This window comes from Giraffa tippelskirchi, chromosome 2 (genome assembly GCF_054371585.1).
Source record: "Giraffa tippelskirchi isolate mGirTip1 chromosome 2, T2T-mGirTip1v1.2.pri, whole genome shotgun sequence".
In the NCBI taxonomy this organism is placed as follows: domain Eukaryota; kingdom Metazoa; phylum Chordata; class Mammalia; order Artiodactyla; family Giraffidae; genus Giraffa; species Giraffa tippelskirchi.
The window spans coordinates 51586090-51613367 of NC_137276.1; the positions used below are offsets into that span (position 1 = coordinate 51586090).

Below are 27278 nucleotides of genomic sequence, written 5' to 3' on the forward strand. Positions count from 1 at the left end.
CCCTGAAAAACAATAAAGATTTCCGTCACTAAAATTAAATCTGTTTAAAAAAATAGCAAGGTTAATTCTTCCCAGGTGAACACAATGAGGTGCTGGAAGGGTGGCGTGTTGGAAGACTGCCTGGGAAGCTCCACACTCCTGCCTCCATACCTGCTCTATACATCGCTTCCATCTGGATGTTCCTATGTTGTATCTTTAATTTGTCGTTGTCGTTGTTTAGATGCTCAGTTGTGTCTGACTCTTTGTGACCACATGGACTGCAACCAGCCAGGCTCCTCTGTCCATGGGATTACCCAGGCAAGAATAATGGAGTGGGTTGTCATTTCCTTCTCCAGGGGATCTTCCTGACCCAGTGATGAAACCTGCATCTCCTGCAAGTCTCCTGCATTGCAGGCAAAATCTTTACCACTAAGCCACCAGGCCAGTAGTATCTTCACAGATTGTAGCATATGGGTTTGGTGACTGGAACCGGTACATGTAGTAGAATGGAACATCATTTTATTTTCCATTCTCATAACCTTCAGTGGCTTCAACTGCTCATGACTCATCATAGTAGTCATTCAATTATCCACAATACTGTGTGGAAATTATTCATCCTCATCCAGTCTACAGCCATTTGAATAAAGACATGTATGGTTTCCATTATGAAGATATATCTATCTAAGTCTCATATCTGTTGTGCAGACTTGAAGTCAATATTCAAATCATAGTGTTTTTTCCATCTGGTATTTGTTGTGTCCATTTGGCAAATTTAGTCATTTCCAGGCTTCCCTGGTGGATCAGTGGTAAAGAATCAACCTGCCAATGCAGGAGACACAGTTTCAATCCCTGGGTCAGAAGATCCCCTGGAGAAGGAAATGATAACCCGACTCCAGTATTCTTGCCTGGGAATCCCCATGGACAGAGAAGCCTGGTAGGCTACAGGCCATGGGGTAGCAAAAAGAGTAAGACATGACTTAGCAACTAAACAACAACAGTCATTACCAGAAGTGCTAATTATGCTATGTTTCCATTTAAAATTTTTTCTAAGCAGTATATGTCAGGATATTCAGAAATGCTTACACCCTTTGATCAAACAAATTAATTCTCAAGAATCTACACTATGGAAATAAATGAGACTACAAGATAAAATCTTATATAAATACACATATTACAACATTGTTTAATATTGTGGAAAATTAGAAATACTAAAAACGTCTAGGGAATTCCCTGGCAGTCCAGTAGTTACAACTCCACTCTCACTGCTGAGGGTGTGGGTTCCATCCCTGGTTGGGGAACTAAGATTCTGCAAGTTGTGCAGCATGGCCATAAATAAACAAACAAAAGTCTAATTTTAGGGGAAGAATTAAACAAAGAATGGTATATTAGTTGCATTATACAGTCATCACAAATTCTATTTTAAAGATGATGAACAATGCTATGTGAAAAAGCAAGTTACTAGTTTACTTTTGAAGTATAAGCATAATTTTATAAAAGCCAACAAAACACCAAGTAATCAAAATTTAAGACAAAAATTAAATCTAAAAATATTGCCAAATATCAACTATGGTTGATTTGAGCCATAAGGTGAACCTTCTTCCTACTTCTCTATATTTTCCAAGTTTTCTTTACTGAGTATGTCAATTTTGCTTAAGTCTAACTTGATACCACTTGACTTTGAGCTAAAGTTCTGCTAAATGACAAAAGAAACAATGAGAAGCAAACTGGCTTAGTGGGCAAAGATGGAAAAAGTGTGAAATGTGATTTCTTTCAAAGGTTATTTATTATTTTGTGAGAGGCAGAGATGGTCACACATACAAAAAAGTCATGTTTTCTTGCTAGCAAAGCTGTTCTTAGTTTGTACGTGAAATCCCACACATCAATATTTCTTTTATGTGTGTATCTCTGTGTGTATGATCAGTTGTGTCCAACTCTTTGCCAACCTGGGAAGCTCCTCAATATTTCTTCAGTTCAGTTCAGTTCAGTGACTCAGTCGTGTCTGACTCTGCAACCCCATGGGATGTAGCACACAAGGCCTCCCTGTCCATCACCAACTCCCCGAGCTTGCTCAAACTCACGTCCATCGAGTTGGTGATGTCATCCTACCATCTTATCCTCTCGTGTCCCCTTCTCCTCCGCCTTCAATCTTTCCCAGCATCAGGGTCTTTTCCAGTGAGTCAGTTCTTCACATCAGGTGGCCAAAGTATTGGAGCTTCAGCTTCAGCATCAGTCCTTCCAATGAATATTCAGGACTAATTTTCTTTAGGATTGACTGGCTTGATCGCCTTGTAGTCCGAGGGACTCTCAAGAGTCTTCTCCAACACCACAGTTTAAAAGCATCAATTTTTCGGTGTTCAGCTTTCTTTATTGTCCCAACTCTCACATCCATACATGACCACTGGAAAAACCATAGCTTTGACTAGACGGACATTTGTCAATCAAAGAATGTCTCTGCTTTTTAATATGCTGTCTAGGTTGGTCATAGCTTTCCTTCCAAAGAGCAAGCGTCTTTTAATTTCATGGCTGCAGTCACCATCTGCAGTGGTTTTGGAGCCCCCCCAAAATTAAGTCTGTCACTGTTTCTTGTTCCACAGAAACATGATGAATCATGATTCAAAGTATTCTGTGACCTGAGAAAGTCTGAAAACATTTTAAATATGCAAAAGATTAATGTAGTATAACCTTTGGTTTTAAGGCATTTGGGGAGAGGTAAAACTCTTAAGAATATTATTTTGCAACTTTATGAATTGATACATCTTCAAAATTCCAAAAATAGATATTTAAGGAATTCCCTGGTTGCCCAATGGTTAGGACTTAGTGCTTTCACTGCTATGGCCTGAGTTCAATTCCTGCTCAGGGAACCAAGATCCCACAAGTCACACAGTGCAGCCAAAAAAAAAAAAAGACATTTAATATGTAGCATTTCAGGTTATATTTATAACTTAAATATGGATTAACTATTGCTACAATGTTACTACATTCACATGCCTCAAAAGAAATTAAGAACTATACATATTGCTATTTGTGACCTCCTTTTGTGATTCAGAAACTTTTACACTCCTCAACCTGATGCCCACTGTGTAAAGGTCTGAAGACTTGATGATTTCTCATTTCAATTTTAATTTAGGCTTATCTCTACCCATAAACAAACCCCTTAGAGACAAGTTTGTCAAGGCCAAAAAATCAAGTGAACACCAATCGATTCCACCCCTGCCTTCTTCCTTTCCCAAGGCTAAGCCTTGACACAAAAGAAAACAGTCCCATGCTAGGGTTCTTTATGACATTCTGAGCAAAGGCCACAGACAGCTAAACACTGCCAAGTAGACCTGAAAACAATGAAGTCATCGGGCTTTGCGCATAATCCAGAATTTCAATCTGTCAGCATCAAGGCATTTTCCCAGAAAATTAATAAAAACTTTGTGATTAGCTAAGACCACCATGTTCTTACAATCATCCAAAATGTAAGCCCCTTCAATTAATCCTCTTTCCTGCTTCACTCTGATCTCATTCCTACTCTCCTCTGTACTCTCTCCCTCTTTGACCATCACACGCCTCCCCACTATACTTCTTAATAACCCTTTCCACTGTTTCACTGCAAACAAATACCCTAAACCCCAACCCCAACTTAAATTGGTTGCCAGCAGTCTTGTTCTTGAAACTAATCTGGGTGCAAGCTAATTTCTCCCCACTCAGCAAACGTGAACCATGGCAGTTATGCCTTATTCACCATCACAATTCTTTACCCTCAAATAAAAGTACATCTTTTGAGGGTTAGGTCATCTGTTAGGTCTCTCTCTCTTTGTCATCGCCTGTCCCCCTGGTCACTCTTCCACATTTACTAACAGCTTTGGAACCTGGTTCAGTATCTTTCCACCCCTTGCTCTCCCACCATTCTGAGCAACTCACTCCCTGTTTAGCTGACTTCTATAAAATTTTAGCTCTATAGTTCCCTTATCTCCTCCAACTCCAGGAATCTTCACCATCTCTCCACTTCAGAAACCCATAGCCAGATCTCGCCTTCAGTCATACCAGCAAGTGCTTCTCCTATTTAATCTTAAATTCCAATATCCAAGTCTCAACCACTACTACAGAAGCTACTTCCTGGTTTCATTTGTTTCCTACTCTGTCTATCCTCAGTGGCCCAGAACTCCAAATGCTCATACTACTGAAATTTCTTGCATTCTTTGTCTGCTACACTGGGCTGTAAAACTCAAACTAAAATCAGTCCAATTGCTCAACTTGTCCACTCAAATCCTCAGGCTGGTGAGGCCTGAGAGATAGGGGGGGAAAATCACCTGACAACTAAATATACCAGAGCCATGAAAAATTATTACAATTCTTCTAAGTAATAATCCAATTCAGTTAGCCCTCTCATTTCTCTTAAGGGCCTTCACGAAATTCTCCCTTTCTGCATTTCCCTAGTGGTCCAGTAGTTAAGAATCCACCTTGCAATGCAAGAGACACTGGTCCAACCTCTGGTCTTGGAACTAAGATCCCAAATGCCTTGGGGCAACTAAGCCTGTATACCACAACTGCTGATCCTGTGCTCTGTTTAACTGGAGAGAAGCCTGCACACCACAAGTAGAAAAACCCTCATGTCAGGACTCAGACACACCATAGCCAAATAAATAATTAAACATTAAAAAAAAAAGAAATTCTCCCTTGTCCCTCCAACTCTCTCCTACAATCATCATCCCCTATAATCTCAGCTGATGAGGTGATCCCCCCCAACTTCATGAAAACTTAATCAAGTGTATTGATGCCCCAAACTCCTCACTCTTCTCCATCTACACCATCCTTTCTTCCTTTACCCCTACTGTGGTAGAAACACTATTCCTATTGCCACTCAAACCTACTATCCTCACTCTATTCTCTCCATGCATAAGGACAATGTTCAATCAGTCTCACATACCTCCTTCTTCCTGTATCATCAACTTCTCCCTTCCTTCTGACTCTCTCTGTTTAACACATAAATATGCTGAACTTTCTCTTGATAGAACATGCCCTCTACCTATGATCCTATAACTCTATGTGCGTTTTGAAAAGAATATCTGTACTTACTGCTTCCACTCTTTCACAACCATTCACTCCAGTTCTCAGCAATCTGGCATTTATCTCTACCACAGAGATTCCACTGAAATTGTTCCACAGAAGATGATCAATCAGCTACTTGTTGCTCTGTCCTTATTGCAGCCAAACGATTTTCTACATTTGTCACTGCTGACCACTCTTTTCCTAAAACTTCTTGGTCTTCATTTAATGACATCTACTGAAAACCTACTTTATGATAAGAATTGGGAATAAAATGATGAACATGACAATCTTAGCCCTCAAGAAACTTAAAATCGAGTTGAGGAAGCTTCTATGGTAATTCATATTCTTCTTTCAACCTCTCACATCATCCCTTCCTTTCTCTATTCAGCCCATAGATGCTTATACTTCCCCCATGGCTCCCCTCTAAGCTCATCTCACATCCATCCCAGGATTACTAGATTTATGTTACCTACTCACTAATGATGACAAAATTTACATCTCTGGCTGAGAATTCTGTCCTGAGTTCTAGAACCAGGATTTCTTTGGTTTTATTCTCTATGAAAAGATATTGGTACTTGTATATTTCACTATCTTGATAGCATCTTTTGATAACCAAAGTTTTCAATTTTGATGAAATCCAACTTATCTATTTTTTTTTTGACTACTTGTGCTTTTTGTGTCCTATTTAAGGAATCTCTGCCTAATCTAAGATCATAAATATCTGCACCTACATTTTTTCTAAGATTTTTTTTATAGTTTCAGCTCTTTTAATTAGTTCTTTAATTCACTGAAACCATCACTTTTGGAAGCTAAGAATTTCAATAGCAGTATCTGAAGGTTTAAGAGTAAAAAGAGTTTTTTAAATTTTAAAACCATGGCTTTAAATATCACACCCCAAGGCAAGAAAACTGCTGGCAGACTTCATATGTAAGTGAAGTGAAGTGAAAGATGCTCAGTCGTGTCCGACTCTTTGCGACACCATGGACTATACAGTCCATGGAATTCTCCAGGCCAGAATACTGGAGTGGGTAGCCTTTCCCTTCTCCAGGGGATCTTCCCAACCCAGGGATCGAACCCAGGTCTCCTGCATTGCAGGCGGATTCTTTATCAGCTGAGCCACAAGGAATGCCCAAGTATACTGGAGTGGGTAGCCTATCCCTTCTCCAATGGATCTTCCTGACCCAGGAGTCGAACCAGGGTCTCCTGCATTGAGGCGGATTCTTTACCAACTGAGCTATCAGGGAAGCCTTTATACTTTAAACTACAGCATAAAGAAAGTGGCAGGTGGTGACAAAAATGCAATTCTCCCACAACAATTGAGAGGACATAAAAACCTAGGGGAGGAGTGCAGAGAGAAAGAGGAATTGAGAGATAGCTTAGATGCAAGCTCAAAATTTCTATCTCCTGTCCCAACCGGGGCTGAGGCTGGGGTCAGGAAGATCTCCAGTATGTTTGTGGGGAAGGATCTGGAATAGAAGATAATTATGTTTCCCTTTTCCAAGTCATGGTCCAGGAACTACAAGCCTTTTAGTAAAACTTTATAGCTAACACTAATTCAATGTGGTAGGGGAGCAACAGCCAATAACATGCCCAGACCACACTCCTGAAAAGCTACTTCAGAGTCCCAAGCATGCCAGCATAACGTGGAAACCACTAAGCAATTTGCTTTGGGCCAATGGACCCAAAAAGCCTGGGATTAAGGAAGACCCAGCATACACAGACTTGCTGACCCGGACCAGAGGCCATGGACATCGGCCTCACATGCAGCAGAGCAGACGGTGCCATTCAAGACTAAGTCAGTACAAGATACAATCTCACAGTGGCCAAGGGCACAGGATGGCACAAAGATGAGAGGCCCCACGTCTATGGCAGAAAATATTACATGGCTTCTCTGTCAATACTTTCCACCCCAGAAAATAAAGGGGGCGGGGGGCTGTATGAGAAAGCTGAACACTTACCCAAAGGACTGATTATTTACCTTAACTTCTGAGTTAACCTGGAATTAACTAAGTTAAACCAGAAGGTACTGGCAAGACTGTTTTCTATTATGTAGTAGAATAAGAAGTGCCAGAAATAAGGTAATTTTAGTTATAGAAAAAAAAAATGAAAATTACATGTTTTCACATTCAAATTTGTAGTTTACAAAATTAATGCCCACTATACTTTCAATTAAGTTTCTCACTGAATGAAAAGTATAAAGGTAAAGCCCTTGCTGACATGACCCACCTCTCCAAAATCACAGCATCCTGTTCTACAGCTGGACAACCAAAATCACACTGGTTCCCAAGATGTGTCAAGGTCTTTCCTCTCTTGGGCTTCCCAGGTGGTGCCAGTGGTAAAGAACCTACTTTCCAGTGCAGGAGACATGAGAGATGCCAGTTCGATCCCTAAGTTGGGAAGATCCTTTGGAGTGGGAAATGGCAATCCGCTCCAGTATTCTCGCCTGGAGAATTCCATGGACAAAAGAGCCTGGCAGGCTAGAATCTACAGGGCTACAAAGAGTCAGATATGACTGAATGTGTGCACAGACACACACAGATACACAGACATACACACACACTCTTCCTCTCCCCTGGTTTTTCCACGTGGTGTTTCCTTCACTTATGCCCACAGCTCTTTATACAGGTTGCTCCAACTCAGCCTTTAATTTCAATGTGAATGTTTTGTCCTTGAAGAGGACTCTCTGGCCACCCTATCTGAAGCTGCACTGTACCGTTACTTCCTCTCCAGCACTCCTTGCAATCTAACTTCCAAAGTTCTTCCTTGTCTGTCTTGTTCACCCCAGGGTCTGGTCAATAATAGGTGCTCAATAAACAGTTCTATATAAATGAATGAACAAAGTAAAATGTGAGAGTCAAAATAAACTTTAAAATCTTCTAATAAATCTGAGTATTAAGGAGTTAAAAAAGTAAAAAGTAGGACTTCCCTGGTGGTGTGGTAGATAAGGATCTGCCTGCCAATGCAGGGGACACAGGTTTGGTCCCTGGTCCAGGAAGATTCCATATGCCTCAGAGTAACTAAGCCTGCGCTCTAGACCCTGAGAGGCACAACTACTGAAGCTTGTGTACCTAGGGCTCATGCTCCACAACAGAAGAAGCCACCAGAATGAGAAGCCCGTGCACCCCAAGGGAGAGTAGCCCCTGATCACCATAACTAGAGAAAGCTCGTATAAAGCAATGAAGACCCAGCATAGCCAAAAATAAATAAATAAAGCTTAAAAAAAGAAAAAAAGATTGCACTGGCTACTCAAGAGTCTTCAAAAAATAGTTAAAAGTAGACAACCACCACATTTTAATTTGGATATCAAAGTCACATAAATGACCATAAATAAGTTCCTATTTCTATTTTAAGAACAATGCAATTACAGAGTTTTACAAAGATGGTATGTAAATCCACAGAGTGCCTTCTCCAAGCGAAAGCCACTAAAACAGAAACACAAAACAGAAACAAATCTAACAAAGAATCAAGACAAGTTTCTCTTAAATTAAAATAAAGTCCATAAGAATAAAATTTAGCCTATAAAAACTGAAGAACAACAGAGTCTGTTTGAATGTAATGGAAGGTGCTTTATCCTCTTTTATGGTTCAGCGATAATGTAATAGGATATCAGTTCTTTCCAAATGAATTTATAACTCTAATGCAACTTTAAGAATACAAAAGTATCTTATATGTGTCTGTGTGTGTTTAAGTTAATCATGATAAATAGAAGACATACTAAAATATGTAAATAACAACGTAAGTTCAGTTCTCCAAAGTGATGAGCAAGATTCAAGCCAACTCATCCTATGAAAACAACTAAAAACACTAGGCAAAATATAAAAAGCAAATTCTTAAAAGTCATTAAGCCATAATAAGAGAGTAAGGAATACCCAGTTAAAATTCTAAGAAAAAAGCAGGAAACTAGAATAAATTAGCATTGGAGCTGCTTTTGATCTGAGGGCATTTGACCTTGAGGAAAAATAAAATCTTTTGTTTTATGGTGCCATAGGTTGTGAGGAACATAATTCAACACACAGGACCCACATAAAATGACAAGTCTAGTAAGAGAGTATCCCTGCAATAACCGATAAGGCCAAAGGGCAACACTCTCATGGTAATAAGTCATCTGAAAGTGAACCAGTCCCTGAAGTCCGGTAACCAAGTTCTGCATGGTCTCACAGTCCTGGGAATTACAAACCTTGGATTAAGGCGGCACTTTGCCTAATCCCAGGTGCCTACAGAATAAAGCATAAAAAACTAAAAAGTTGCATATAAAGAATAGGTAAGATACACAGAAGATAAAGTGAGAGATGATAAAATTGGGTAGAGACAGTATTTCAAGGGGTTAACAGTTGAAATTATCCTGGAACCTATGACAGATTCCCATCTCTAGAATCAAAAATCACAAAGAACAAACATACAACAGAGTATATGAGTAAAGTTGATGAACTGGTTCTTTGAAGAGACACACCATCCGGTGAGCTGTCCCGCCTGATCTCTTCCCATTTCTTCTCCTGTTTCTCTCCCTCCTCCCACAACACATATACTCACACTCCAACCACAGTGAACTATGACGCAGCTACGTAATTCATGGGATTCCCTGATAGCTCAGCAGTAAAGAAGATGCCTGAAGGAGATGAGGGTTTGATTCCTGAGTTGGGAAGATCCCTTGGAGAAGAAAATGGCGACCCACTCCAGTATTCTTGCCTGAGATATTCCGTGGACAAGAGGAGTCTGGCGGGTTACAGTTTACAGGGTCACAAAAGAGTCACATACAACTTAACGACTAAACAACAACAAACTATTTTATACCATTTTGATCAGGATTTTTTTGTTTTGAAAAAGAAAACATTTGGACCACATTTAAAAAGTGGGACAAAGATATTACGAAGATACACATAAATGAGAAATGAAATTAAAATTAGAAAGTCATCTTTCTGACAAAATCACATCACAGGTTTCCGGCTAGCATTTAGATTGGCCATAGCTAGCCAAAAGGCTCATGCTGTCCAAAGGTACCTTCCCAAAAGGCAATCAATCATCTGTAGCCTGAGGAACAAGGGATTAAGGTCACATGACCACCTGAAACCATGTCCTGCTGTGAGGACATAGCAGTGACCTTAAGATCAATAGTATAGCCATAGGTGCTACTCTCACATTCGTACATGATTACTGGAAAAACCATAGCTTTGCCTATATGGACCTTTGTCAGCAAAGTGATGTCTCTGCTTTCTAATACACTATTTAGGTTTGTCATAGCTTTTCTTCCAAGGAGAAAGTGTTTTTATTTCAAGGCTGTGGTCACCGTCTGATTGCCACAGATTGCCAGGAGAAGTACCAATAACCTCAGCTATGCAGATGATACCACCCTTATGACAGAAAGCAAAGAAGAACTAAAGAGCATCTTGATGAAAGTGAAAGAGGAGAGTGAAAAAGTTGGCTTAAAACTCAGCATTCAGAAAACTAAGATCATGGCATCCAGTCCCATCACTTCATGGCAAATAGATGGGGAAACAATGAAACAGTGACAGACTTTTTTAGGCTCCAAAATCAACGCAGATGGTGACTGCAGCCATGAAATTAAAAGACACTTGCTCCTTCGAAGAAAAGTTATGACCAACCTAGACAGCATATTAAAAAGCAGACACACTATTTTGCCGACAAACGTCTGTCTAGTCAAAGCTATGGTTTTTCCAATAGTCATGAAAGCTGAGCGCCGAAGAATTGATGCTTTTGAACTGTGGTGTTGGAGAAGACTCTTGAGAGTCCCTTGGACTTCAAGGAGATCAAACCAGTCAATCCTAAAGGAATCAGTCCTGAATATTCATTGGAAGGACTGCTGCTGAAGCTGAAACTCCAATACTTTGGCCACCTGATGGGAAGAACTGACTCCTTGGAAAAGACCCTGATGCTGGGAAAGACCGAAGGCGGGAGGAGAAGGGGACACAGAAGATGAGATGGCTGGATGGCATCATTGACTCAATGGATGTGAGTGTGAGTAAGCTCTGGGAGTTGGTGATGGACAGGGAAGCCTGGCATGCTGCAGTCCATGGGGTCTCAAAGAGTCAAACACGACTGAGTAACTGAACTGACTGGCCATGAAGTGATGGGACTGGATGCCATGATCTTAGTTTTTTGAGTGTTGAGTTTAAGCCAGCTTTTTCACTCTTCTCTTTCACCTTCATCAAGAGGCTCTTTAGTTCCTCTTTGCTTTCTGCCATTAGAGTGGTGTCATCTGCATATCTGAAGTTGTTGATATTTCCCCCAGCAATCTTGATTCCAGCTTATGATTCATCCAGCCCAGCATTTTACATGATGTACTCTGCATATAAGTTAAATAGGCAGGGTAACAATATACAGCCTTGATGTACTCATTTCCTTATTTGGAACCAGTCTGTTGTTCCATGTAAGGTTCTTAACTGTTGCTTCTTGACCTGCATACAAGTTTCTCAAGAGGCAGGTAAGGCGCTCTGGTATTCCCATCTCTTTAAGAATTTTCCAGTTTGTTGTGATCCACACAGTCAAAGGCTTCAGTGTAGTCAATGAAACGGAAGTTGATGTTTTTCTGGAATTCCCTTGCTTTTTCTAGATCCAATGGGTGCTGGCGATTTGATCTGCCTTTTCTAAATCCAACTCTACATCTGGAAGTTCTCAGTTCACATACTGTGGAAGCCTAGCTTGAAGGATTTTGAGCATTACCTTCCTAACATGTGAAACGAGCACAACTGTACAGTAGTTTGAACATTCTTTGGTGTTGCCTTTCTTTGGGACTGAAATGAAAACTGAGTGTTTCCGGTCCTGTGGCCACTGCTGAGTTTTCAAAATTTTCTGGCATTTTCAAATTTCCAAAGTGCAGCACTGTTAACAACACCATCTTTTAGGATTTGAAATAGCTCAGTTAGAATTTCACTACCTCCACTTGCTTTGTTTGTAGTAATGCTTTCTAAGGCCCACTTGACTTCACACTCCAAGATGTCTAGCTCTAAGTGAATGACCACACCATGATGGTTATCTGTGTCATTAAGACCTTTATTATACAGTTCTTCTGTGTATTCTTGCCACCTTTTTTAATCTCTTCTGCATCTGTTAGGTCCTTACCAATTCTGTTCTTTATTGTGCCCATCTTTGCATGAAATGTTCTATTAGTATCTCTAATGCCCTTGAAGAGATCTCAAGTTTTTCCCATTCTATTATTTTCCTCTATTTCTTTGCACTGTTCACTTAAGAAGGCTTGCTTTCTTATCTCTCCTTGCTATTCTTTGGAACTCTGCATTCCAATGGGTATATCTTTCCTTTTCTCCTTTGCCTTTCACTTCTCTTCTTTTCTCAGCTATTTGTAAGTCCTCCTCAGGCAACCATTTTGCCTTCTTGGATTTCTTTTTCTTGGGGATGGTTTTAGTCACTTCCTCCTGTACAGTGTTACGAACCTCCATCCATAGTTCTTCAGGCATTCTGTCTATCAGATATAATCCCTTGAATCTATTTGTCACCTCCATTGTATAATCATAAGGAATTTGATTTAGGTCATACCTGAATGGTCTAGTGGTTTTCCCTACTTTCTTCAATTTCAGTCTGATTTTGCAATAGGGTGCTCATGATCAGAGCCACGGTCAGCTCCCAGTCTTGTTTTTGCTGACTGTATAGAGCTTCTCCATCTTTGGCTACAAAAAATATAATCAATCTGATTTCGGTATTGACCATCTGGTGATGTCCATGTATATAATCGTCTCTTGTGTTGTTGGAGGAGGGTGCTATGACCAGTGCATTCTGTTGGCAAAACTCTGTTGGCCTTTGCCCTGCTTCATCTTGTACTCCAAGGCCAAAATTGCCTGTTACTCCAGGTATCTCTTGACTTCCTACTTTTGCATTTCAATCCCCTATGATGAAAAGGACATCGTTTTTTGGTGTTAGTTCCAGAAAGCCTTGTAGGTCTTCAGAGAACCATTCGACTTCAGCTTCTTCAGCATTAGTGGTTGGAGCATAGACTTGGAATACTGTGATGCTCCATGGTTTGCCCTGGAAATGAACTGAGATCATTCTATCATTTTTAAGATTGCACCCAAGTACTGCATTTCGAGGGCTCCCCTGGTGGCTCAGATGGTAAAAATCTGCCTGCAATGCAGGAGACTCAGGTTCAATCCCTGGGTTGAACAGGTTCAATTCTCAGGGCTTGGGTTTTTTTCTTTAGCTTTTTCCACTTAAACTTTTTCTAAGTAATTTAGGGAGCCAATAAATAAAGCCAATTGCAATTGCTTTCTGAAGGTAGTTTAGTTCACTTTTCTGGTCTTTGTATTGCATTTTTTAAAAAAGGCTAAAAAAAATGAAATTACAGAAGATAGTCAAAGTCTATAATTCATTAGAATAGACTTGTAAAAATATACCAGATTATTATTCAAAATCAATACATTTTATACCTGACCTAGAAAAAACACATGAAGGTAAGGATAAATATTTGCCTTAACTGGAACCTTTCATCACAAATGTCCTACATTCTTGAAGTCTAGATATGTGTTCTTTGTGTATTAGCAGCTTTTCACTGACACTTCATTTATTACTTTTTTTTAAATAGCTGACTGGAATTTTCATTGTGGATGGCTGGCAGATATCAACTTCTGGAATCTAAGATGCAATCCCCTTTGTGTTTCTTCGATTTACACGACCCTACAAGAACACAATCATAAAGATTCTATGGTTGATTAAGGCACTGTGGAGGACAAAACTACTTAAAGGACACTTTTACATACTGACCCCACTCTCAGGCTGTGTTTCCGACCATATATTACTGTAACAATGACTATGATGAGGCTGTCATTTCCACCCTTGAAACAAAGATAAGAACTTCCAATTTCAACATAAAGGTCACACTAGTTATCTTCATTTAAGCCACTTGCCTATGTGTTACTCCAAGGACAGTAAGTTGCTGACAGCAGCTTCATCTGAAAATGTGTTGAAATCATTTGAGCATTTGATATTTCATTATAATTCTCAAGATTTTTCCCAGAAGTTGAGGATGGGTTTCTGTTCTAGCAACAAAGTAAATACCACAGCATGGAGTTATTGCTGTACAAGCTGTCAATGGTAAAAAGTTTTTCAAAAAGAGAGGAGACATACTCTTAAAACTATCATCATTATATAAGATGTCAAAGGGAACTAGACTTTGCAAGCTTCTCAATACAGACAACACAAAACACAGTGACAATAGTTCCAAAGGGTACTAGAATCTGCAGATTTCTCAATGTAGAGAACATGAAACCATAAGCATCACAATTCCCAGTGTTAAGAATGTTTCACCCATCTTAAACTGTACTTGTATTTTAAAAAATATATTATTACAATAAGATAACACAGACAGCATCAGTTACTTTCAATGGTAAATATGGCAAAAACTGTTGGCTACCAATTTAACAATTTTTCCTTCCACAACTTTCTCCCTTGCTGGCAGAGCCTGCCTATACCTCAGAAGCTAAAAGTGCCAGAAAGTTCTCTTTTTAGCCTCTGTTATGACAAGAGCATGAATTAATAATCCTATCTACTGGAGCCTCAGACAGCTGAAGCTGGCCGGCAGGCCTTTGGAAAAGGCTTTCTTCACCAATAAAGAGATATGTAGGACTTCTCTGGTGGTACACTGGATAAGAATCCATCTGCCAATGCAGGGGACACAGGTTTGATCCCTGGTCCAGAAAGATTCCACATGCCATGGGAAAACTATGCCCATGCGCCACAACTATACTGAACCTGTGCTCTAGAGCCCGTGTGTTGCAACTGCTGAAGCCAGCATGCTGTAGAGGTCTGCAGGCTGCAACTACTGAGCCCGTGTGTCAAAACTACTAAACCCTGCACGTCTAGAGCCTGTGCTCTGCAATAAGAGAAGCCATCACAATGAAAAGCCCACCCACCATAAGAGAGTAGTCCTAGCTTGACACAACTAGAAAAAGCCCTCACAAAACAATGAAGATCCAGTGCAGTTAAAAAAAAAAAAAAAAAAGTGTACAGCAGGAAACTGCTACCCTACGTAATACTTGGTTGCATCTGCATGGGACCCCTAGAAATACTGTAGCAATGTCACAACCCTAAAGAAAGATATCACCACGTTGCTAAAAATAACACCGAGAAAAAATAACACTGAGAAATCACTGAGTAACTAAGCCCTGTACCAACAATGAATACCCTTGTATCCAGACTTCTTGTGCTCAGTTGCTCAGTCGTGTTGGACTCTCTGCAGCCCCACAGACAGCCAGGCAGGCTTCTGTCCATGGAATTTTCCAGGCAAGAATACTGGAGCAGGTTGCCATTTCCTACTCCAGGGGATCTTCCCAATCTAGGAATCAAACCCGCATTTCTTAATGTCTCCTGCACTGGCAGGTGGATTCTTTACCACTAGCGCCACTTTCTTGTCCGATAAGTTATTAGTTTATGGCTTTAGTTTAAGCCACCTTTATCTGGATATGGCCACTTGCAGGCCAATACATCTGTTCACTGCATGCTATCAAGATCAGGCATTTGTGGGTGTGTGTTAGTCACTCAGTCGTGTCCTACTCTTTGCAACCCCATGGACTCCTCTGTCCACAGGATTCTCAAGGCAAGAATACTTGAGTAGGTTGCCATTTCCTTCTCTAGGAGATCTTCCCAACCCAGGGCTCAAACCTGGGTCTCCTGCATTGCAGGCGGATTCTTCACCATCTGAGCCACCAGGGAAGCAAGTATCTGTTCACTGCATGCTACCGAGATTGGACATTTAGACTACTGCTACTTAGCTGACTCCAGTCATTACTGTTACTCGAAAACTGGGTAGGCCTCTTGCTGGGTGTCTAGCCAATATGATAGGGATAGAATAGAATAGTTATACAGGTAGTTGTAGAAGTCCCAGTAGGGAACTATAGATAGAGAAGGAAACCTCAAGAAAGCTACTGGAACACTGTTCAATGAAGCAGGCTTGCTTAACCATAAAACTATAAACAAACCCACAAAATATGCCCCAGGCCATTAGACGAAAGAAAAACGTCACCACCCTTCTAGAGTCAGACACTTTCCTGCCAAATATGAAGGAGGAGCTAGTGATGTACGCCTTACGTCTGCATCTATGTCTACTTGAAGAAGGCGATCTTTTCCCCTCCCACTTTTTTTCATTATAAAATGGGTAGCCCACTCAATCCTTAGGGCAGCGTTCCCTTGCCTGCCCACCTGCATCTCTTGTAAGCATCCTATATTAACAGATCTGCTTCTTGCCTATCACTTTGTCTCTCACTGAACTCCTTCTACACTGAGACACAAAGAAGCTGAGTCTCAGTAAGTCAGACAGAAGGTGAGTGATTCTAATTAAAAGATTGTGGGTTCGAGTCCCAAACTGGGTTTTGGCTGGGTTCCAGTTCTGGCCTCATGGGTTTAAGTCTCAAACTAGGTTTTGGCTGGGTTCAAGCCCCAGTCTGAGGTAAATGATTTCAAATAGGCACACCCAAGCCAAAGAACAGGAGACACAGGATGTATTACTAGTAGCAAGTAAGGAGGACACCAGGGATCTTTCCCAAAGCAGTCTTTTCCCAAACAGCAAAAGTGGGGAGGTTTTGTTTTGTTCTAATTTATTTGTGTGAAAGTCACTCAGTCGTGTCCAATTCTTTGCGACCCCAGGGACTATACAGTCCATGGAATTCTCCAGGCCAGAATACTGGAGTGGGTAGCCTTTTCCTTCTCCAGGGGATCTTCCCAGTCCAGGGATCAAACTCAGGTCTCTCACATTACAAGCAAATTCTTTACCAACTGAGCCACAAGGGAAATAGATAATTTATTTATTTGGCTGCACGAGGTCTTAGGTGAGATATGCTGAATCTTTAGTTGCATTGCAAGAACTCTTAGTTGTGGCATCTATCTCCATGACCAGGGATCAAACCCAGGCCCCCTGCATTGGCAGCATGGAGTCTTATCCACTGGACCACCAGGGAAGTCCAAAAAGTGGGGAAGTTTTAAGCTAAGGGTACATGCATATTCGTGAATGGGCCTGAGTAGAGGAGAATTTGGCATAAAATTGGGACAAGGAATTTTAGGGTGGTTCAGTGGTTAAAACCCCTTGCTTTCACTGCAAGGGTACAGGTTCAATCCCTGGTCGGGTGAACTAACACCCCACAAGCTGAACAGTGTGGCCAAAACAACAACAAATTGGAGCAAATTGGGGCAAAGATCAACAGAGTCCAAGCTTTGGTTGATTAAGGTCAGGAGGGTCAGCATCATTCCATCCTCTACCTGGGTGGGGGCCTTAGTTCCTGCAGAACTCAAAGATATATTATGTACATCTCGTGAGGAGGAACTAGGACTTTGCTTTATCACTGCACTACTGTTTGACTGTCTTTTCTCTGTCCTGTATTCTCTCACTTTTCTTAAGGTCATAATTACTGCCAGACTTCTTTCATGGGCAAGCACTGTAGCCAGACTTAGATCACAAAATGGCTTCTCTTATGTCAATAAAGTAGTGCCTGGTTCTTCTCCAGAGACTGCTTAACTTATCTGTTTACACTACCAGTGTCTCAGATACCTTAATCTCTACCACTTCATTCATTTTTCTTTTCTGTCTTTTACTAAGGAGCAAACTCAGTATAATAAACATACATTCATGGAGTCACAAAGAGTCAGACACAACTGAGCAACTAACACTTTCACGTGCTTCAAAATAAAGTCTATATTTCCTCTGTAACTTTTCATCATGGTCAATGGGAAGGCACTTTTTGCTCCTCCAGTATATTTTTCAGTTATGACTACTTTTAATAGCATCAGAGACACGTTGCAATTTTTAGCTTACACTTTCTTACTATTGAAAACAATTTCATTTGAAATCAAAACTGATCTAAAATTTCTAGAAAGAAAATGCTAAAGATAGAATAAAGATTTGCATTTACATGTCATCTACATAGATAAATAAGTGGAGCTGGATGGTGAGACACTTTGAATAATAAATAATTGAATGTACTATCTTTTCTACCTATAAAGAAAAAAAAACCCAACAATGTCAATTTAAAAAAAGAGACAGAGACATGATGAATTACATACATGTGAGTTCAAAATCCTGGCTTACAGTTAATTTTTAAGAGACCTCTTAAAAATTGTTTCTTGCATGTTATGCTTAAAGGGATAAAGATACTACTATGATATTTCATGTTTACTCGTAACAGGGAAAGAATCCTTAAGCAAGACTTGATAAAATCTTTGCTGAATATTATTCAGTAACACAGTAAAATGAAAACTAAGCCAAACTAGCCAAATAGATATAACTGACATTTGATTTATTAAGAAAAAAAAGGTTTTTAGAAAGAAAAAGACTATAAATCCTGAAAATTTCAGGTCCTTCTCTTTGATATACTTTCTTGTACTATTTTTCTGCTTATTACACAAACACACTAAAGGGGAGAAAAAAATTACTCTTTTCTGAATATCAATCAGATGCATAAAAGCAAATATTAGAAAAAATTAATTCTGAAAACTATGGCATAAAGACTTGAAAAACAATTTTAGATGCACCAAAATTACCAATCAGTTCAGTACAGTTGCTCAGTTGTGTGTGACTCTTTGTGATCCCATGGACTGCAGCACACAAGGCTTCACTGTCCATCACCAACTCCCAGAGCTTACTGCTCAGACTCATGTCCAGCGAGTCGGTGATGCCATCCAACCATCTCATCCTCTGTCGTCCCTTTCTCCTCCCACCTTCAATCTTTCCCAGCATCAGGGTCTTTTCAAATGAGTCAGTTCTTCCCATCAGGTGGCCAAAGTATTGGAGTTTCAGCTTTAGCAGCAGTCCTTCCAATGAATATTCAGGACTGATTTCCTTTTGGATTGACTAGTTGGACATCCTTGTAGTCCAAGGAACTCTCAAGAGTCTTCTCCAACACTACAGTTCAAAAGCATCAATTCTTCAGTGCTCAGCCTTCTTTATAGTCCAACTCTCACATCCATACATGACTACTGGAAAAACCATAGCTTTGACTAGACAGACCTTTGTTGGCAGAGTAATGTCTCTGCTTTTCGATATGCTGTCTAGGTCGGTCATGACTTTTCTTCCAAGGAGCAAGCGTCTTTTAATTTCATGGCTGCAGTCACCATCAGCAGTGATTTTGGAGCCCCAAAAAATAAAGTCTCTCACTGTTTCCACTGTTTCCTCATCTATTTACCATGAAGTGATGGGACCAAATGCCATGATCTTAAGTTTTCTGAATGTTGAGTTTTAAGCCAACTTTTTCACTTTCCTCTTTCACTTTCATCAAGAGGCTCTTTACTTCTTCTTTGCTTTCTGCCACAAGGGTGGTGTCATCTGCTTATCTGAGGTTATTGATATTTCTCCCAGCAATCTTGATTCCAGCTTGTGCTTCCTCCAGCCTGGCATTTCTCATGATGTACTCTGCATATAAGTTAAATAACCAGGGTGACAATATACAGCCTTGGGAAAGTACTCCTTTCCCAATTTGGAACCAGTCTGTTGTTCCATGTCCAGTTCCAACTGTTGCTTCTTGACCTGCATACAGATTTCTCAGGAGGCAGCTCAGGTGCTCTGGTATTCCCATCTTTTGAAGAATTTTCCACAGTTTGTTGTGATCCACACAGTCAAAGGCTTTGGCATAGTCAATAAAGCAGAAATAGATGTTATTTTGGAACTCTCTTGCTTTTCCATGATCCAACGGATGTTGGCAATTTGATCTCTGGTTCCTCTACCTTTTCTAAATTCAGTTTGAACATCTGGAAGTTCACAGTTCATGTACCGTTGAAGCCTGGCTTGGAGAATTTTTAGCATTACTTTGATAGCGTGTGAGATGAGTGTAATTGTGCGATAGTTTGAGCATTCTTTGGCATCTCCTTTCTTTGGGATTGGAATGAAAACTGACCTTTTCCAGTCCTGTGGCCACTGCTGAGTTTTCCAAATTTGCTGGCATATCAAGTGCAACACTTTTGCAGCATCATCTTTCAGGATTTGAAATAGCTCAACTGGAATTCCAAGACCTCCACTAGCTTTGTTCGTAATGATGCTTCCTAAGGCCCACTTGATTTTGCATTCCAGGATGTCTGGCTCTAGGCCAGTGATCACACCATCGTGGTTATCTGGGTCATGAAGATCATTTTTGTATAGTTCTTCTGTGTATTCTTGCCACCTCTTCTTAATATCTTCTGCTTCTGCTAGGTCCATTCCATTTCTGTCCTTTTTTGTGCCCATCTTTGCATGAAATATCCCCTTGGTATCTCTAATTTTCTTGAAGAGATCTCTAGTCTTTCCCATTCTATTGTCTTCCTCTATTTCTTTGCACTGATCGCTGAGGAAGGCTTTCTTATCTCTCCTTGCTATTCTGTGGAACTCTGCGTTCAAATGGGACTATCTTTCCTTTTCTCCTTTGCCTTTAGCTTCTCTTCTTTTCTCAGCTATTTTGTAAGGCCTCCTCAGACAACCATTTTGCCTTTTGCATTTCTTTTCCATGGGGATGGTCTTGATCCCTGTCTCCTGTACAATGTCACAAACCTCCATCCATAGTTCTTCAGGCACTATCAGATCTAATCCCTTGAATCTATTTCTCACTTCTACTGTATAATCGTATGGGATTCGATTTAGGTCATACCTGAATGGTCTAGTGGTTTTCCCTACTTTCTTCAATTTCAGTCTGAATTTTGCAATAAGGAGTTCATGATCTGAGCCACAGTCAGCTCCCGGTCTTGTTTTTGCTGACTGTATAGAGCTTCTCCATCTTTGACTGCAAAGAATATAATCAATCTGATTTCAACCTATCTTCAGACCTATGCTAATGATCTTTCCTTTTTATGGGGTATACTCTTTCCTCCGCTACACTCATCTGGGTGAATAATGAGGTACTGACAAGCACTTGTGAACTAAAACCTATAAAAATTAGCAACATGGGGACCTGATTTAAAAAAAACAAGATTTTTAGTTCCTTGTTTTAAAAGCCCTTGTTAAAAAATTAAACGTGATTTGTTATATCAGCTGGTTTTATTATATCATTTTTAATATCCAAATAGGACAATGATTTTTGTCAAATATGAACTAAACAACTCTGTAAGTAAAATGATGATGACTACTAAATTCTTTCTCAGTCCAAATTCACTACTCATACTTAAGATGCTAAAGCAGACCTGAGATGAAGAGTTTGAACACCGATGTTCTGTGTAATAGGTTATTCACTGCAGCACTGCTGTAAGTTCAAGAAACTGGAAACAACCTACATGACCATCAATGAGAGACTAGTTAAAAATAATTATGGCACATTCATACAATGAAATACTATGCAACACAAAAAAAAAAGTAAGGAGCAAGCAGGTAATAAAGTAAAACACATCCAGATTGGAAAGGAAGAAATAAACCTATCTCTATCTGTAGATGACATGATCTTGTACACAGAAAATCCTAGTGAATTCACTAAAATAATTATCAGAACTAATAAATGAGTTCAGTCAAAAAATGAGACCTATATTGATAAAAGATCAATATAGGGACTTTCCTGGTGATCCAGTGCCTAAGACTCAGCACTCTCAATGCTAGGGACCCGGGTTGGATTCCTGGACAGGAATTAGACCTCACATACTGAAACTAAAGACCCTGCATGCTGTAACTAAGATCCAGGGCAGCCAAATAAATAAAAAAATGAGTATTTTTTTAAAAGGTCAATATATAATATTCAACTATATTTCTGTATACTTGCAATGGATAATCTGAAAATGGAGTTAAGAAAACAATTCCAGTTATAATAGCATCAAAAAGAGTAAAATATTTATTAATAAATTTAAGAAAAGAAGCACAAAACTTAAATATTCTGAAAAGACAAAACATGACTCAGAGAAATTTCAAAAGACTCAAATAAATTAAAAGACATATGATTCATGAAGATATAATACTGTTAAAATGGCACCACTCTCCAAATTGATCTACAGATTCAACATAAAGCCAGTCAAAATTCTAGCTGGCTTCTTTGCAGAAACAGACCACCTGATCCTAAAATTCATATGAAAATTCAAGAGACTAAGAAGAATCAAACAATCTTGAAAAAGAACAAAGTTGGAACAAAATCACACTTCCCAATTTCAAAACTTACTACAAAGCTGCAGTAACGAAGACCATGTGATACTAGCATAAGTATAGACATATGGGTGCGTGGAAAAGAACTAAAGAATGAAGAAATAAATCCTGACATTTAGGTCAATTGATTTCAATAGAATTCAAAGGCAATTCAATGGAAAAAAAATAGTCTTTTGTTGAACAAATAGTGCTGGGACAATTTGTTATCTACATGCAAAAGAATGAAACTGGATTCCTTCCTCACTTTTTGTACAAAAATCAACTCAAAATGTAAAAACTAAAAGTATAAAACTTCTAGAACACGGGTGCAAATCTTCCTGACTTTTGATTAGACAATCGTTTGTTAGACATGACACCAAAAGCACAAGTCACAAAAGAAAACACTTGTAAGCTGGACTTCATCAAACTTAAAAACTTTATGTCCTTCAAAGGACAGCATCAACAAAGTGAAAAGACAAGCCACAGAACGGAAGTAAACACTTTCAAATCATATATGTGATAAAGGATTTGTATCAAAAATATATAAGAACTCTCAAAGCAAAACAAAACAAAACAAAACAAAAATATATAAATAACTCTTACAAAGGGGCTTCCTTGGTGGGTCAATGGTAAAGAATTCACCTGTCAGTGCAAGAGATATGGGTTCTATATCCAGGAAGATCCCACATGCCACAGGGCAACTAAGTCCATGTACCACAACTAATAAGCCAGCACTCAGTGCATCAGAACTATTGAGCCAGCACTCTATAGACCTCAAGCTGCAACTACTGAGCTCATGTGCCACAATTACTGAAGCCCACACACCCTACAGCCCATGCTCTGCAACGAGAGGCCACTGTAACAAGCCCGCACACCACAGCCAAAAAGTAGCCCCCCACTTGCTGCCATCAGAGAAAAGCTTGTGCAAAAACTAAGACCCAGCACAGCCAAAAATAAATTTTAAAAAACCCAAAATTTTACAAGTCAACAATAAAAAGACAATCCAATTGAAAAGTGGGAAAAGGATGTGACTATACGTTGCTCTTTAGTGACTGCAGCCATGAAATTAAAAGACACTTACTCCTTGGAAGGAAGGTTATGGCCAACCTAGATAGCATATTTAAAAGCAGAGACATTACTTTGCCAACAAAAGTCCGTCTAGTCAAGGCTATGGTTTTTCCAGTGGTCATGTATGGATGTGAGAGTTGGACAATAAAGAAAGCTGAGTGCCAAAGAATTGATGCTTTTGAACTGTGGTGTTGGAGAAGACTCTTGAGAGTCCCCTGGACTGCAAGGAGATCCAATCAATCCTTCCTAAAAGAGATCAATCCTGGGTGTTCATTGGAAGGTCTGATGTTGAAGCTGAAACTCCAATACTTTGGCCACCTCATGCGAAGGGTTGACTCATTGGAAAAGACCCTAATGCTAGGTAGGATTGGGGGCGGGAGGAGAAGGGGACGACAGAGGATGAGATGGTTGGATGGCATCACCGACTCGATGGACATGGGTTTGGGTAGACTCCGGGAGTTGGTGATGGACAGAGAGGCCTGGCGTGCTGCAGTTCATGGGGTCACAAAGAGTCGGACACAACTGAGCGACTGAACTGAACTGAACAAATTATCAGAACTGCCATAGGACCCAGCAGTCCCACTGCTGGGCATACACCCCAAGGAAACCAGAACTGAAATAGACATATGTACCCCAGTGTTCATTGCAGCACTATTTACAATAGCTAGGACATGAAATTAACCTAGATGTCCATTGATAGATGAATGGATAAGAAAGCAATGGAATATTACTCAGCTATAAAAAGAAACATATTTGAGTCAGTTCTAATGAAGTGGATGAACCTGCAGCCTATTACACACAGTGAAGTAAGTCAGAAAAAGAAAGACAAATACTGTATATTAATGCATATTTATGGAATTTAGAAAAATAGTACCGACCATCCTACATGCAGGGCAGCAAAGGAGACACAGATGTAAAGAACAGACTTTCGGACTCAGTGGGAGAAGGCGAGGGTGGGATGATTTGAGAGAATAGCATTGAAACATGTACATTACCATATGTAAAACAGATGACCAGTGCAAGTTCTATGCATGAAGCAGGGTACCCAAAGCCAGTGCTCTGGGACAACCCAGAAGGATAGGGTGGGGAGGGAGGTGGGGGTTCAAGATCGGGCGGAAACACACATATACCGATGGCTAATTCATGTTGATGTATGGCAAAAACCATCACAATATTGTAAAGTAATAATCCTCCAATTAAAATTCATTAATATATAAAATACATATATATATATATATAAACTGTCAATAAGTACATAAAAAGATTCTCAACATCATTAGCCATCAAGGAAATGCAAATCAAAATCAAAATGAGTTATCCCTTCACACCAGATAATAACAGGTGTTTGGGAGAATACAAAGAAGTTGGAATCCTCCCCTGGTAGGAATTAAAATGGTCCAGCTGCTGTGAAGAACAGCTGGGCAGCTACCCAAAAGGTTAAACAGAGAGTTACCATATAATTCAGCAATTCCACTCTAACAGGTGTGTACCCGACAGAATTGAAAGCATCTGTCCAAACAAAAGCGTCCAGAAGAACATTTATAGTAGTGTTACGATAGCCAAAAAGTGGAAATAACCAAACGTCTTTCAAAGATTAATAGATAAAAAAAGAGAGCCATAGAACATTTCTGATGGTCCAGTGGCTAAGACTCTATGCTAACAAGGAAGGGGACCAGGGTTCGAACCTTGGTCAGGGAACTAGATCCTACATGCTGCAACTAAAGATCCCATATGACAAAACTAAAGGATTCCACACAGTGCAACAAAAATCAAAGATCCTGTGTGCCACAACCAAGACCTGGCACAGCCAAATAAATTTTTTAAGAAGATATATATATATATACATACATATATAGACACATATATATACGAAAGTGGAAACAGTAGCAGACTTTATTTTTGGGGGCTCCAAAATCATTGCAGATGGTGACTGCAACCAAGAAATTAAAAGACGCTTACTCCTTGGAAGAAAAGTTATGACCAACCTAGACAGCATATTAAAAAGCAGAGACATTACTCTGCCAACAAAGGTCTGTCTAGTCAAAGCTATGGTTTTTCTAGTAGTCATGTACAGATGTGTGAGTTGGACTATAAAGCTGAGAGCTGAAGAATAGATGCTTTTGAACTGTGGTGTTGGAGAAGACTCTTGAGAGTCTCTTGGACAGTAAGGAGATCAAACCAGTCAATCCTAAAGGAAATCAGTCCTGAATATTCATTGGAAGGACTGCTGCTAAAGCTGAAACTCCAATACTTTGGCCACCTGATGGGAAGAACTGACTCATCTGAACAGACCCTGATGCTGGGAAAGATTGAAGGTGGGAGGAGAAGGGACGACAGAGGATGAGATGGTTGGATGGCATCAATGACTCAATGGACATGAGTTTGAGTAAACTTCGGGAGTTGGTAATGGACAGGGAGGCCTGGCGTGCTGCAGTCCATGGGGTCGCAAAAAGTTGGACACAACTGAGCGACTGAACTGAACTGAATATATATGAAAGAGGGCTATAGCCATACAACGAATACTATTTAACCATTAAAAAAATGAAATATTGATACATGCTACAATAGGTATGAATCTTTAAAACATACACGAAGTGAAAGAAGCCAGTCACAAAGGACTACATATTGACTGTATAACTCCATTTAAACAAAATGTCCAGATAGACAAATCTAAGAAGACAGAAAGTATATATTACCTTTTCTAATTAAATTATTTTTTAAAACAACCCTGTTGTTCCTGTATTTATATGCTATGTCTTTCTAAATCCTAAAATAATTCTTCTAAAAGATTTTTTAAAGCACTTGAAAGCACAAAAGCATGCTATGAATCAAGAGAAAAAACTTGGAATTTTGAAACAGCTAAGGAAAATGCATAAATCTTAAAGTCAGAAAACGAATTGTCTTTATTGAATGTTATCAAATGACCAAAATTCCTTTTAAGTTAAATTCGAGCCTTCCTTTGAACTGAAAATTATTATAAATAATTAAACCTTAATTTGCAAAATATCTGTATATTTTATAAAGGCAATCATCAGTGTAAAGCTGAAACTTAATAGATTTAATCACAGTAAATAATTTTAAACTAAATACAACACATAATTAAAATATTTCTTGGAATACTAGAAATGACATAACTTGGAGTCAGACATACAGTTTGAATTTTAGTCTGTTATTTATCATATAGATGATCAACTATTTACTTGGTCTCTGCAAGCCTCAGTTCACCCTCCTGTTAAAATGATGAATTATAATACCTACTTCAGTATGAAAAGAAGCATTCCAACTACTTACTAAATGGGAAGGTGAGGGGAGAAGTAGTGTTTGATTTCACTCTTTTTAAAAAAATCTATCTTTACCATTTGAATTTTTTTACAACTTGTACATAATTTAAAAACATAACAAAGATTCTAAAAATTTAAAAATCTACTTTAGGAGGTTCTTTTTAGAGATATTTCATAAGACATCGACACACAGCAGACTCTCAATTAAAATTTTTCACTCCTTCCATTACCTCTCTATTAATAACTTCTTGAATTCAGGTGAACAAAACTTGGAAGAAGAAAAGTTAAACATTTATTTTTCTGAAGGCTGTCATTATCAAGAAGGAGATAAAGTAGTGTAATAAAACTAAGCTTTTAAAACACTTTCTTCAAACCATACCTAAGAATTTAATCTGAATTTCCATGTTTACTGATTCTAATCATTTTATTCTGATACTTTTTAAGGTTTTTGGTTGTTGTTGTTTTTGCAATATAAAATAACACTATCAAGTGAAAAGGAAACTTGATACCTTAATCCTTTGACCAACAAGACAAACTCAGGATTCAGTCCAGAGAACAGTTACCACTGAAAACACAATACAAAATAAATGACTATTAACTATCTAGCAAGTAAGATCAAACATAAGCTCCACCTTTTTTTGTTTTGACAGTACACTGAATAGATGAAAGTAATTTAATTGATCTAGGTTGTCACCTTATACTTCACAGAAAATTGTAAGAATTAAAACATTCTCTTCCATATGCTAATTAACAGATGAATAAAGTGAATGTCTGGAGGCAAAGTCGTTTTGCAGGTCAAAAAGGTACCATTTTAAAATCACCAACTACACTGCAACCACTTAAGTTGGTAATGTGGCCTTTGACAGCTTGTCTTAAAAACTGAGTCATCAGACTTTTACAAGCAT

The 27278-nt window shown here is 39.2% G+C and overlaps 1 protein-coding gene across 29 annotated transcripts in view; it reads right to left on the reverse strand.

Moving 5' to 3' along the window:
* The window catches only part of SHLD2 (shieldin complex subunit 2), a 114160-nt gene that overhangs the window by 86123 nt on the left and 759 nt on the right, over positions 1-27278 (reverse strand). For 13 of the 29 annotated variants that reach the window (XM_081562680.1, XM_081562658.1, XM_081562718.1 and 10 more), the window contains exon 2: positions 26883-26938. The exons of 14 other annotated variants lie outside the window; for them this stretch is intronic. The gene's annotated coding sequence lies outside the window, so the exon portion shown is untranslated. Of the gene's footprint in view, positions 1-2057; positions 2625-26882; positions 26939-27278 lie in introns of those variants that run through there. 2 more of the 29 variants (XM_081562635.1, XM_081562603.1) reach the window with 2 other exon arrangements.